At 42.1% G+C, this 13,951-nt stretch overlaps 1 protein-coding gene across 1 annotated transcript in view; it reads right to left on the reverse strand.

Moving 5' to 3' along the window:
- Positions 1 to 13,951, reverse strand: part of CACNA1S (calcium voltage-gated channel subunit alpha1 S) — a 307,567-nt gene that overhangs the window by 229,788 nt on the left and 63,828 nt on the right. The gene's annotated exons all lie outside the window — the stretch shown is intronic.

Here is a 13,951-nt window from a genome sequence, read left to right on the forward strand (position 1 = left end):
CTCCATCTAAGAGGGATAAACCGGCGGCCTGCCCTGGATGTGGCGCAAAGCCTTTGGATAACTGCAGGCTATGCCGCAAGTGCTTATCCATGGTCGCAGGAGAGTCGGAACTTCGCAGGTCACCTCAAGCCTCTACATCCTCAGCTCAGAATATAGCCTTTTGGATAAAGCAAGCTGTGGCGGAAGTGATTTCAGAATCCAATAGAGGTAAAAGAACCAGAAGTGAGAGCTTTGGCCGAGAATCCGACTTATCTGAAGAAGACTTCAGACACACTGTGGGTTCATTAGAATTAGAGCCTATCTCTTCTAATGAGGAAGAGCTCATGGAGCAACCGTGCTTGTTAGATGCTAAGTCCATGGAACATCTGATCATGGCAGTCAGAAAAACTTTGGATTTGTCAGAAGAAGTCAGAGAAGTTTCAACTTCTGATAGGCATTTTGGGGACCTCAACAAGAGGAGACCTTCCTTTCCAGTACACAGATCCATTAAGGAGCTGATACGCTCAGAATGGAATACTCCTGGGAAAAGGATTACAAGTCAGGGCAGATTGTCAAAATTGTACCCTATTAAGGAGGAGGATTCAAGAATGTGGACGACAGTCCCAAAGATTGATGCTCCAATTATTAAAGTGGCAAGAAGATCAACTCTGCCTATTCATAGTAATGCTTCTCTCAAAGAACCCATGGATAAAAGAATAGACGCAGCTCTTTCTAAGGTCTTCATGACAGCAGGTTTGGGATGTCATCCTGCAGTCTCTATCTCTGCTTTGTCCAGAGTATTACGTTCATGGATCCTCGATTTGGAGGAGGATATAGAGAGAGGCGTGAGTAGACACCGCATGATGGACTCCTTAAGGGAGATTAAACTAGCCAGTGACTGGCTGTTGGAATCCTCCACAGACCTCATCAGGATCTTTTCAAAGGTTATGGCACACACCATCCTTGGTTTCCTCTTCTGAAGAAGTTGGCGATAGAGGAACCTTGGGAAATTCTGGTCATAGAAGATCTACTGACACAAGGCCCAGTGGTTCATCCAGAACCTTACAAGCTCAGGCTTCATGCATGGCTTCTGAAAGGCAATCCTTAAAGCAACAGGGCTTATCAGACCAGGTGGTCTCTACCCTTTTATGTTCCAGGAAGATCTCCACTTCTTCTACCTACCACATAATTTGGGAAGCCTTTGCAATATGGTTACATTCAACCGTGCAGAACATGAGTCCTCCTACGATCTCTCAAGTCTTGGGTTTCCTACAAGCTGGCCTGGAGAAGGGTCTTAGTCTTAACACCCTTAAAGTGCACTGCTCAGCTATCTCTGCTCTTTCTGGAATTCGATGGGCACTTCATCCTATGGTGGTTCGCTTTTTCAAGGCCGTTTTACGTATTAGACTTCCTATTAGACAACTGGTGGCTCCTTGGAATTTGCCTCTGGTGCTTCAGGCTCTCACAGATCCTCCCTTCGAACCTATTCGTGAAATTCAGATGCACATCCTTTCTCAAAAGACCCTATTATTGCTGGTTCTAGTCTCAGCTAGAAGAATGTCTGACATCAGAGCTTTATCAGCCGAGGAATCTTACACTTCCTTCTTCGATGACAGGGTCATTCTCCGCCCGAGACCTGAATTCCTTCCCAAGGTGGTTACACCTTTCCATCTCAATCAGGAGATTGTCATGCCTGCCTATTTTCAGCATCCTTCTACTCCTGAGGAGTCAAGGTGTCACATGCTGGATCTTCGGAGATGTTTGTTGATGTATATAGAACGCTCAGCTGCTTGGAGGAAATCCTCTCAATTGTTTATTATACCTTGAGGTTCTCATAAAGAGGAAACCACTTCTGTCTCCACTCTTCGTTCCTGGACAGTATCTGCGATTTCAAAGGCCTTTAAAGCAAGGAATGTTCCTGTTCCCAAAGGCATCAGAGCTCATTCCACAAGATCCATTGCTACCTCATGGGCTGCAGAGTCAGGTGTTCATGCAGAGAGCATCTGTAAGGCTGCAAATTGGTCAGCTCTAAAGACCTTTGTGAAACACTACAAAGTGGATGTGGTTTCTCGCTCAGATTTGGAGTTTGGCCTGTCTGTCCTGAACTCCTTTAATCCTCAGAGCTGATTTATTTATTAAACTATTTTTGTAGCATGTATTTCCCTCCCTGTGTCATTATTGCTTGGGGAATCCCATATGTTAAATGCTGCCATGATTAGCCAGGAATACGGAAAATGTATTCATACTTACCGTAATTTTCTTTTCCTGGCTATTATTCATGGCAGCATTTGGTTTTCCCACCCTCTTTTGCATATTCGTCTTGTTACTTGACTGAGGTGTGATGGCTGATGAGGTTTCTATTATACCAGGGGAAGGTATGCTTAATTGTTTAATTGTTTGTGTTTCCTGTCCTGAGGGTTAGAGGGAGGAGCTAAACTCATATGTTAAATGCTGCCATTAATAATAGCCAGGAAAAGAAAAATATGGTAAGTATGAATACATTTTCCGTAATAACACCACAGTGAAAATAAGTGTAGTGAAATAAAGTATATATAATAATACTTAGCTTGAAATTACAAAACAGCCTCCCAAGATAGCTGAGTGTGATCTGTGTGAGGGTGCTGTGGGTGAATGTTAGAAGGAATTGTGTGTTTGGGGGGTGGGAGGGGTAAAAAAAATAAGCAGGCATTATATCCCCCTCTCCCTTCTTACCTTTAGAAAAAACAAAGAACAACTACACAGGACTTCAGTAGGATGAGGGTAAAAAAACAACAAATGTAATGATAAAAATTTTTAGCAGTCACTATAAGCATAGGATAAAAAGAAGTAGCAGCAGGTCCTACGCGTTTCGTTCCAAACACCCATGGCTCCACCAATAGACTTAGGGACTAGCCCTATTTAAAGGGACTTTCAGAGGGGGTTTGTGAGGATATGTTAGTTTACATGTTATTTACATTGTAATGTGTTTTTAATTATTGCGGTCCCTGAGGAAGTTCCTTTGGAACAAAACGCATAGGACCTGTTTCTGCTTCTTTTTATCCTATGCTTATGGTGACTGCTCAAATTTTTTTATCAATACATTTGTTGTTTTTTTACACTCATCTACTGAAGTCCTGTGTCAGATCGATTATCTGGAAGTGAAGAGTGGGATCCTTGGCCCCCCACAACTTCGGGGGAGGCACCCTATGAGCGCTTTATCTACCGCTATCTAGTGAGTGCATTCATGTTTGGCACACAACCTATTGTGCTAACTGTATAACACTATATTTTATTTTATGTTCCCTTTTAGATTTATTCAGCCGTATCCCTGAATAAATCTAAAAGGGAACATAAAATAAAATATAGTGTTCTTATGTTTTTCTAAAGGTAAGAAGGGAGGGGGGGGGGGATATAATGCCTGGTTATTTTTTTTTTTTTTTTACCCTCCCCCCCCCCAACACACAGTCCCTTCTAACATTCACCCACAGCACCCTTACACACATCACACTCAGCACTCTCACACACATCACACACATCACCCTCACACAAATCACACACAGCACTCTCACACACATCACACACAGCACCCTCACACAAATCACACACAGCAATCTCACACACATCACCCAGCACTCTCACATACGTCACACACAGTACCCTCACACACATCACACACAGCACCCTCACACACATCAACCACACACACAAATCACACACAGCACCCTCACACACATCACCCACACAGCACCCTTACACACATCACCCACACACACAAATCACACACAGCACCCTCACACAAATCACACACAGCACCCTCAACAAATCACACACAGCACTATCACACACATTACACACAGCACCCTCACATACAGCACCCTCACACACATCACCCTCACACACACAAATCACACACACCACTCTCACACACATCACACACAGCACCCTCACACACAGCACCCACACACAAATCACACACAGCACCCTCACACACAAATCACACACACAGCACACAGAGCACCCTCACACACAGCACCCTTACACACATCACACACAGCACACTCACCCACAGCACCCTCACACACATCCCACACAGCACCCTTGCACACATCATAAACAGAACCCTCCCACACATCACACGCAGCACCCTCATACACATCACACACAGCACCCTCACACACATCATAAACAGAACCCTCACACACAGCACCCACACACACACACCACACACAGCACCCCTCAAACACAGCACCCCTCAAACACAGCATCCATCACACACACACACTACACCCCTCACAGACACCCACTGCACCCCTCACACATACACACAGAACCCCGACACACTGCATCAAACACACACACGCACCCACACAATACTTCCAAACATATTTATATACAGCACCCCTCACACACACTGAACCCATCACACACATACTGCACCCCCTAAACACATTACATTCCAGACACTAGATCCCTTACCCAACTCTGGATCATATACACACACTAGATCCCTATATACACTCCAAATCCGTTGAATACACACACTCACTAGATCACCTACACATTCTGGGTCCTTCAAACACACACTAGACTCCAGTGTATACACACACACACACACACACACAGACTACACCACCTACACACACACTATAGTCCTAACATACACACTCTGGATCCCCTATACACACACTAGATTCCTTGTAAACAAACACATACTACACCCCTAAACACACACTCTCTACAACCCCTACAAACACTAGATCACCTATATATACACACACACTGCTTGCAGCATGCTCACACTTGCTACATCCCATATACACACATTCTCTACAGCCCCTAGCCAAATATGCATTACTTTACACCAAAACACAACAAGACTAAAACCGACCTTATTACACAATACCACACCACAATCAGCTCACTCTACACACACGCAATCCCACAAGCAGCCCTTTCCTCAGATGTTGAGGTTAGGACTCTATCAAGTATTCTGTACTCTGCCTTTGGGTTTTTACGTCCAAGATGCATTATCTTGCACTTATCCACATTAAATGCCAGTTGCCACAACTCTGACCATTTTTCTAGTTTACCTAAATCATTTGCCATTTCGCTTATCCCTCCTGGAACATCAACCCTGCTATATCTTAATATCATAAGCAAAAAGACATACCTTACCATCAAGAACTTCTGCAATTATATCACTAATAAACATATTAAAGAGAATGGGTCCAAGTACAGATCCCTGAGGTAACCCACTGGTGACAAGCCCATGCTTCGAATATACATTGACTACAACCTTCTGTTGCCTGTCACTCAGCCACTGCCTTACCCATTCAACAATATTGGAATCCAAACTCAAAGATTAGTTTATTGATAAGCCTTTTTATGTGGAACAGTGTCAAAAGCCTTACTGAAATCTAGGTAAGCAATGTCTACTGCACCACCCAAATCTATTATTTTAGTTACCCAATCAAAATCAATAAGATTACTTTGGCATGATCTCCCTGAAGTAAACCCATGTTGTCTCAGATCTTGAAATCCATGTGATTTAAATACATAAGGGAATCAACACAGTAAATGAGGAGAGAGTATATTTAAAAGAAGAAAAACTACCACAACAAGAGGAGTTTTACATTAGAGAGGCAAAGATTTAAAGATAATACTAGGAAGTATTACTTTACTGAGAGGGTAGTGAATGCATGGAATAGACTTCTGGCTGCTGTGGTAGATGTTAACAAAATGAGGGAGTTTAAGCAAGCATGGCATAGGCATAAGGCTATCCTATACATAAGATAAGGCCAGGGACTAATGAAAATATTTAGAATATTGGGCAGACTAGATGAGCTGAATGACTCTTATCTGCCGTCACATTCTATGTTTCTATGTAGTTATGCATCTGACTCAGAGTTACTATTCACATGTCAGGCATTTTTTAACTCTCCCAAGCTAACATGAAGCATTTTCGGGTTTAAAATAGCTTTGACATTGTTGTATTAGCTGTATGTCTTTCAGGCTGCACAAAAAATATACAGTGTGTGTATAAACGGTGGTTTATGACTCCAAATTAGACTATCTCAGCATATGGTTTGATTTATAGCAGCACACAAGATGCAAACAGAGTGCTATATAAGACAATAAACAGTGTCTGCAGTACAAGATGGGACTGGAAGAAATGGGAAGGAATGGTTTCAAGAAAGTCGATTCCTGTGTCTTGAGAAAATTAGTGAACAGGTGTGGATATTTAAGGATCACTAAATAGTATAACTAAGCCTTTTGCATCAGAGGAATGCTTGGCAGATGGCTTTCACTATTAAAGCGTAAATAGATTTCTAACTCTGTGTATATATTCTATTCACTATTCACTTTTTTGATAATCAAATGATATCAAAATATTTTGAACAATGCAACAAATATATTTCTACATTTTACCTTCTTGTGCAAGTACGATTTATTATCTTTTAATGTGTTTAACTTTCAACCTTTTATTTTTATTTTTTTCTCGTCTTATTTTCACAGATAACTCGTTCTGTTTATTTTAAAATGATAAAAAAAACTATTAGCTAGAACAAGTATAACTTTAATTTGCCCGATTTGTGCCTACTTGCTTTTTGTATACTTTTCTCTTGATTATTTGATACCCTCTATAGCACATTTGTATAACATATACATAGCATGCAGGGCCAAATTACGAGCCGGATGGATTAGGGGCTAAGGATTTTGATCTACCGGTATTTTATTTTTGGATGCATAAAATGAAGTGTGCTGTAGTGCTATCGTGCCAGGAGTGCACACACTGCAGCCACTTTACTCATCCTTGTTCACAGACTCAGGGGTGGGCCCGGTTCGTGTATTCCCAGAGCCCAAGGCTTGAGCTGTATAAGGGGCACCAACATTTCTGTCAGCTGATACTCTCATTCAGTGAATGAATTCCTACCTTACAAAAAGTTAGCATCCACCTTCTCATCCACCTTCTTCATCTTGAAGACAGAATGCAGTATGGGCGCCCAGTAGAACCAAGGTAATTAGAACCTGTCCAGGTTTACGCCAAGTATAAATTGAAATTAAAAAAAAAAAAATATATATATATATATATATATATAGTTAATACATTGCTAAACACAAATACACACACCAGTCAAGCCATAAGACTTGCTTTTCCCACAGAAATCTCACTTTAACAGTGCTCTTACTACTGCAAGGGATTCTGGGTAGGCATATGCAAATGAGGTCAACAAAGAACCACATTTTTGCCTCATAATTCGACTTTATACATGGATTCCTTGGAGTATATGTCTGCTGTAAACAACAGCTTTGAAACACAACTCAGGAAGAGGAGCAAAGCAGGTGAACCACTAATGGACAGCTGTTTCGTTGTCAATGCAACTCATCAGCATGAGGTTTGTTACTGGCTTGCTGTAGAGGCTTGGCGTTACCTGTAAAGTACATGCCAAAAGAGTTGTGGTGGGAAAAAAAGTGTGGATTAAAACCACTTAAAAAGTTCCAAAGCAATAAAAAAGGAGTATTTTTTCTATAAGCCTTTGAGGAGGAGATGCTTTAGTGCAGATCAGTCAAAGGTCCTCCTTGGTGTTCAAAGAAATTAGGGACTTTTTAAGTATATCTAAGTTATTTCTATCACTATTTTGTTTTACTGTGTGTGTATATATATATATATATATATATATATATATATATATATACACACATATATCATGAAGGCTATGGGACGCTGGAAATCCTTCGCCTATACTCTTTACATTCCAAACACAGTTAAAGTTAAGTTAAGGCAAGCTTTTCGTGACTTGTCCAAATAAACAATGTTTTGTTATATGAATACATTTTCCATGGTACTTTTCTTTTTGCCCACTTTTATTACAGGCCTACGGCGTTGTCGGTTCCGGCACACCACAACTGACTGGTGTCAATTTAAATATGTTTATTGGTTATAATATGTTATGTTACCTTTTTTTTTTGCCCCGACTACAAATATATATATATATATATATATATATATATATAAATATATATACATCCATACTTATTTCAATTTATACTTGGCGCAAACCATTTCTTTCTTGTTTTCTACCTATTGTTTTCCCTTTAATTCTTAGTGTATCCAATTAACAGAATCTGCAGCCATTTGAGTGAGCACTGTATCTCCCCCTCTATTTCTTAATGCAATTATGTATGTTTATGTACATTAAATATGTAGTTCCAGAATTTATATTTCAATGTAGGAATGCATTATTGTACATTATCATATTTTGTGAATGTAGATTTATATTAGTGTGTCAGTATAGTGTAAGAAGTTTAGTTTATTTATAGAGGAACAGTACCATCTCCATAACAGCTTATTTAAGTTGCTATGGCACATTCGGGTCTGGCGCTGTCTTACCTTCAGAGTTAAACTGTTTTGTAATGATGTAACAGGCACTGGTACTGAACACTGCTGCCACTGGCTTCCCTCCTTACAGCATAACTTCCACGGTCGCAGGGCACGCAGAGGTGACCTGGCTCATCACTACAGGGGTCCTGGCCGCTGTGACCCCTGTGACCATGGTAGAGGGAATGGGACACATGGGGTGGCTGTGGGGAAGGGAATGGGTAGCATGTAGGGGCTGGGGAGGGGGGGGATAAGACACATGAGGGGGGCACCAGGGCATTTTTTGCACCAGGGCCTGGTGGTTTATATTTACACCTCTGGTAACTGATACACACACTCAAACTTAGCGACCCACATTCGCACAATCACTGCCCATAGAGCTTCATTAGCCCATATGTTAAGCTGGCCAGTACAGCAGAAAACTGAGGAGATGGGGAAGCAGCCTTATATGGAACTGTAGACTGCAGACACATACCACAGAGCCAACCCATAGGAGTTTCCATAAAGTATGCAACGCTTGGCATGTGTATGTCTAAAGCACCAAGATGGTGAAGAAAATGCTGCTGCCTTGTGACTGGGACCAGAGAAACCCCAGCTGCTGTAGGCATACACAGTGGTGTAACTAGCATGGTCGCAGGAATCGCAATTGCAACTGGGCCTGTCACTCCAGGTGGCCCAGCCACCCTGCCTGCCCCTGCGACCATGGGCGTACCGACCCAAGGCCGGTGAATGCCAGGTGACCGGCAGGATAGGAGCGCTGTGCTGCTCTCCTCCTGCCAGAGGTCGAGCAGACTGCGGTTTGAAAGGAAACGCTCACTGATGGGAAAAGAAAGTACACCATCTTTGAATTCTAAGGTTTTACATATGAGGATATAAAAACAATTATCTCTTCCTTAGCAGACCTTACAATCAGTTAAATACAACCTCAAATGATCAATTACACAGTGTCATGGTGTATTTAACAAAAATAAAGCCAAAATGGAGAAGCCATGTGTACAAGCTATTGAATCATAAGGTTACTTATGATTACTTAACCTTATGATTCAATAGCTTGTAGAACCACCTTTAGCAGCAATAAGTTGCAGTAATCAGGGGCGGACTGAGCGCCTGAGGCAAAATGTGCAGCACTGAAGATGCTGAACGCTTGTCATAGAGAAGCACTGATTCAATGCATCTCTATGAGAAGATGATTGGCGCAGCGTAGGGTTTTTGCAGCATGTGCACAATCGCCTTCCAGTGCTTTCCTATGATAAAGCATTGGATTGGCTGAGATAATCTAAAGTGATGTACTCCGCCAATGAGGCGGAGCAGGGGCGGTGCAGCCACAAGTTTGGTATGCGCTGGAATGAAGGTGAGTAAATCACCTTTTTAATGTGTGCCTATAAACCTATAGTGTCTGGAATACACGTTTGTGTTCCTGACACTATAGTGTTCCTTTAAGGTGGCTCGTAACATTTAACATTTGGTTTGTAATTTAAGAAGCAAAATTTAGAGGCCTGCATACCTCATACAAACACATTGCCAAAATTCACTTATACCCCCTTATACATATTGCCATGCTACACAAACACATAAAATAAATACAACCCTATTTACAAAACCAAAAACAAGGCCCTGGGGAGTCAGCACAGCTAAACGGACAAGGGCACATGTATGAGTGTGGGGATGGTGCTAGTAATTGGCTATATGTGTTTAGGGGAGTGGTTATGGGTTTGTAGTGGGGCAGGGATCATCTTACCTCAGTGCCTTTTGGGATTCTGGCCAGCAAACAACTTCCCTCCCACCCACCCTAATTTTCTGTTTTTGTTCCGTCACAGCTAGCGGGGACCATGTCCTTGCCAACAGGGTTGGGGAGCAGATGGAATGTCAGGAGATGGACATGGTGGGTCTCAACCTCCCCTGCTCTGTAAGGTAAACTTTTAAGTTACCGAATAGGACGTGCCCACCGAGCAAAAAGCCGGCTGGTGGTAGAGCATTTAAGATGATGGGAATTTTTGGTTTGGACGAGGGGGGAGGCGAGACACCAGTGGGTAAAGTTTTGGTGCATAGGCACCTGCTTAAGTTTGTTGGCAAGGACGGTTATTTAAGTTGGAGGCTGTAGGGCAATAAGTGTAATTTATATGTTAATTATGGTATGTATATGTATATATTTATGTGTTTATTTATATTTGAATTAAATAAAAAGAATAAAGTTCGGATGAGTCCTAAAGTTGTAAGTTTAATAAATGCTGTGGCCTGTTTCATCCAATATTCGTTGTTTGTCATTATTGGGGGGAGAATTGGGGTAGTCTCCTTACTCTGAGTCGCACCACATTCCCCGCTACGTACATACATGTATTCAGATATACTCTGAAATCACATATCCTGACACTACATACAAAGACACATATATTCACTTACACTAGCGCTCACCGTGAATATACACACAGAAACACACATTCTCTTTACATGTAAATACAATCAAATACATGGTACACCTACAACAGCATATATATTGGTCTGCTGGGGGCCCAGGTGCTAATTTTGCCCCGGTGGCCCAGGCCACTGTCAGTCCGTCCCAGGCAGTAATCATTTTATGTATGTCTTTATCAGTCTCTCACATCGTTGTGTAGAAATCTTGCCCCCCCCCCCCCCCCCTTCTGTACAAAGTTGCTTCAGTTTATTGAGGTTTGCTGACATTTGTTTATGCACAGCTCTCTTAAGGTCCTGCCACAGCATTTCAATTGGGTTGAGGTCTGGATTTTGACTGGGTCATTGCAACACCTTGATTTTTTTTCTCTTTTCAGCCATTCTGTTGTAAATTTGCTGGTGTGCTTGGGCAACCATACTTGTCCTGTCTTTTTCTAATTGTACTGTCATGAACTAGTAATATTTAACATGCTAACTGAGGCCTGTCGAGTCAGAGATTTTACTATGTATGTCTTTATCAGTCTCTCACATCGTTGTGTAGAAATCTTGCCCCCCCCCCCCCCCCTTCTGTACAAAGTTGCTTCAGTTTATTGAGGTTTGCTGACATTTGTTTATGCACAGCTCTCTTAAGGCACAGCATTTCAATTGGGTTGAGGTCTGGATTTTGACTGGGTCATTGCAACACCTTGATTTTTTTTCTCTTTTCAGCCATTCTGTTGTAAATTTGCTGGTGTGCTTGGGCAACCATACTTGTCCTGTCTTTTTCTAATTGTACTGTCATGAACTAGTAATATTTAACATGCTAACTGAGGCCTGTCGAGTCAGAGATTTTACTAACTGTCTTAAATGTTTCCACTTTTTAATAATCTTTCTCACTGTAGAATGTTAGACTTTAAAATGTTTGAAAATGGCGTTATAACTCTTCCCAGTTTGCTGGGCAGCAACAATTGCTTCTCTAAGATCATTGCTGATGTCTTTCCTCCTTTGCATTGTATTAACACACACCCGAATACTCCAGACAAGCAAACTGCTAAAACTTCAGCTTTTATGAAGGTGGTCACACTTGCTGATGATTAAATAACCAGGGACATTTTATTAGCAGCATCTCTTAATTCCTATGTAAGCAGTAAAGGTGTACTTATTCTCACATGGCGTCTCCATTTTCGCTTTATTTTTGTTAAATAAATCATGACACAGTGTAATGTGTTGTTGTTCACCTGAGGTATTTACCTAATGTTAAAGGACCACTCTAGGCACCCAGACCACTTCAGCTTAATGAAGTGGTCTGGGTGCCAGATCCAGCTAGGGTTAACCCATTTCTTTATTAACATAGCAGTTTCAGAGAAACTGCTATGTTTATAAATTGGTTAAGCCTTCCCCCTAATCCTCTAGTGGCTGTCTCATTGACAGCCGCTAGAGGCGCTTGCGTGATTCTCACTGTGAAAATCACAGTGAGCACGCAAGCGTCCATAGGAAAGCATTGTGAATGCTTTCCTATGCGACCTGCTGAATGCGCGCGCAGCTCTTGCCGCGCGTGCGCATTCAGCCGACGGGGCGGAGAGGAGGAGGAGAGTTCCCCGCCCAGCGCTGGAAAAAGGTAAGTTTTACCCCTTTTCCCCTTTCTAGACCCGGGCGGGAGCGGGAGTATGTTTTCCTGGCACTAGAGTGGTCCTTTAAGACCTCTACCTTCCTTGACTTCAGCTGAATTTCATCTATTTTCTATACTATCTACCACATTTACCATTCTTTGAACCCCTCATTAATAGTTTAAAGCCTCCTCCAACCTTCTAACCATCCTCTCTCCAAGCACAAAGCCTCTTCCATTCAGATGCAATCAATCACTGCTGTAAAAATTGTACCCAAGCGCAAAATCGGTCCATCGCTGTAACAACCCAAAACCCTACTTACTCCACCAAGACTTCAGCCACACATTGACCTCTCTAATTTCCTGATGCATTACCAGTGTAGTGCAAGGTACAGGTAATATCTCAGAAAATACTACCTTCGAGGTCCTCTTCTTAAGTCTGTTGTCTGACTCCCTGAACTCTTTCTTTAAAGTCCTAAATTTTCCTCTAACTTTGGTATTGTACTAATATGGACCATGACAGCTGGGTCATCCCCAGCCCTTCTCAATAATCCTTCCACTCTGTCAGCAACATGTTGTACCTGAGCACATGGGAGACAGCAAACTGTCCAGTTGATGCGATCAGAGTGGCAGATTACCTTGTTTACTCTTGTAATAGAATTCCCTTTCTTTCATTTTGGATTCCATCCATACAAGAGTAGCTGTTCCCCCAGCTATTACAGAAGCAGTTTCCTCCAGCACATCCACTCCAGAGTTGATACTCCCAACATCTTCACTCAACCTGGAAAATATGCTAGGGTGTAAAAAAAATCAGGAGTGGCAACAGCCTTCCTCTTCCCTCCCCCTCTGCTACCTCACCCAACTGCCAACCCAGCTAACTGCCTGTTCTCTATCTGGCTCATCTCTTTCTACTGCACTACTGCGTTTCCTGTCCTCACTAAGTGCTGCTCAGTGAGCAGTCTCAAGGTTGACAATAAACCTCAGTGTTGCAATTTGCTTCACCAGATCTCCAATCAGAGCTCCCAGAGAAGCAACTAATTCACATTTTCCACAGAGGTCTGTAACCCAAAAACACTCTTCCAGACATGCATATATACAGCAGACTGTGCACTGAGTCATATTTCCAATCTTAATAACACTCATACTTGCCCCACTAAAACAGTTTCAAAATGGAAAGGGATGTTCTAACTTCTGTGTTATTTAAACTCATATTGGTTCAAACTTCTATTTAAAGAAACACTTTAGTGTTAGGAATACAAAGCTGTATTTCTAACACTATAGGAACACTCTGTCACACGCTCTCTCACCACCCCTCACAATGTAAAGGGTTTAAAAAAATATTCCACTTACCTGATTCCAACGTTGATGTCCCTTGGAGTTGTGTCAGCCTCCTCCAGCCAATGGGGTGAACCTAATTCCCATGCATGGCGAGTGCGCCATTCATGAGGTCTTCCCCACAGGAAAGCATTTACTCAATCTTTCCTATGAGGCTTTTCAACACTCTGGATGCCCAGAGACAATCCAGCATAATTTTAGGGAGTCAAACAAGAAGTGCCTGTACTGCCTGTCTGGTAGTCAGCTACTAGAGGCAGGTTTAACACTGCAATGTAAACATTGCA

Source organism: Pelobates fuscus, chromosome 1 (assembly GCF_036172605.1).
Source record: "Pelobates fuscus isolate aPelFus1 chromosome 1, aPelFus1.pri, whole genome shotgun sequence".
NCBI lineage: Eukaryota > Metazoa > Chordata > Amphibia > Anura > Pelobatidae > Pelobates > Pelobates fuscus.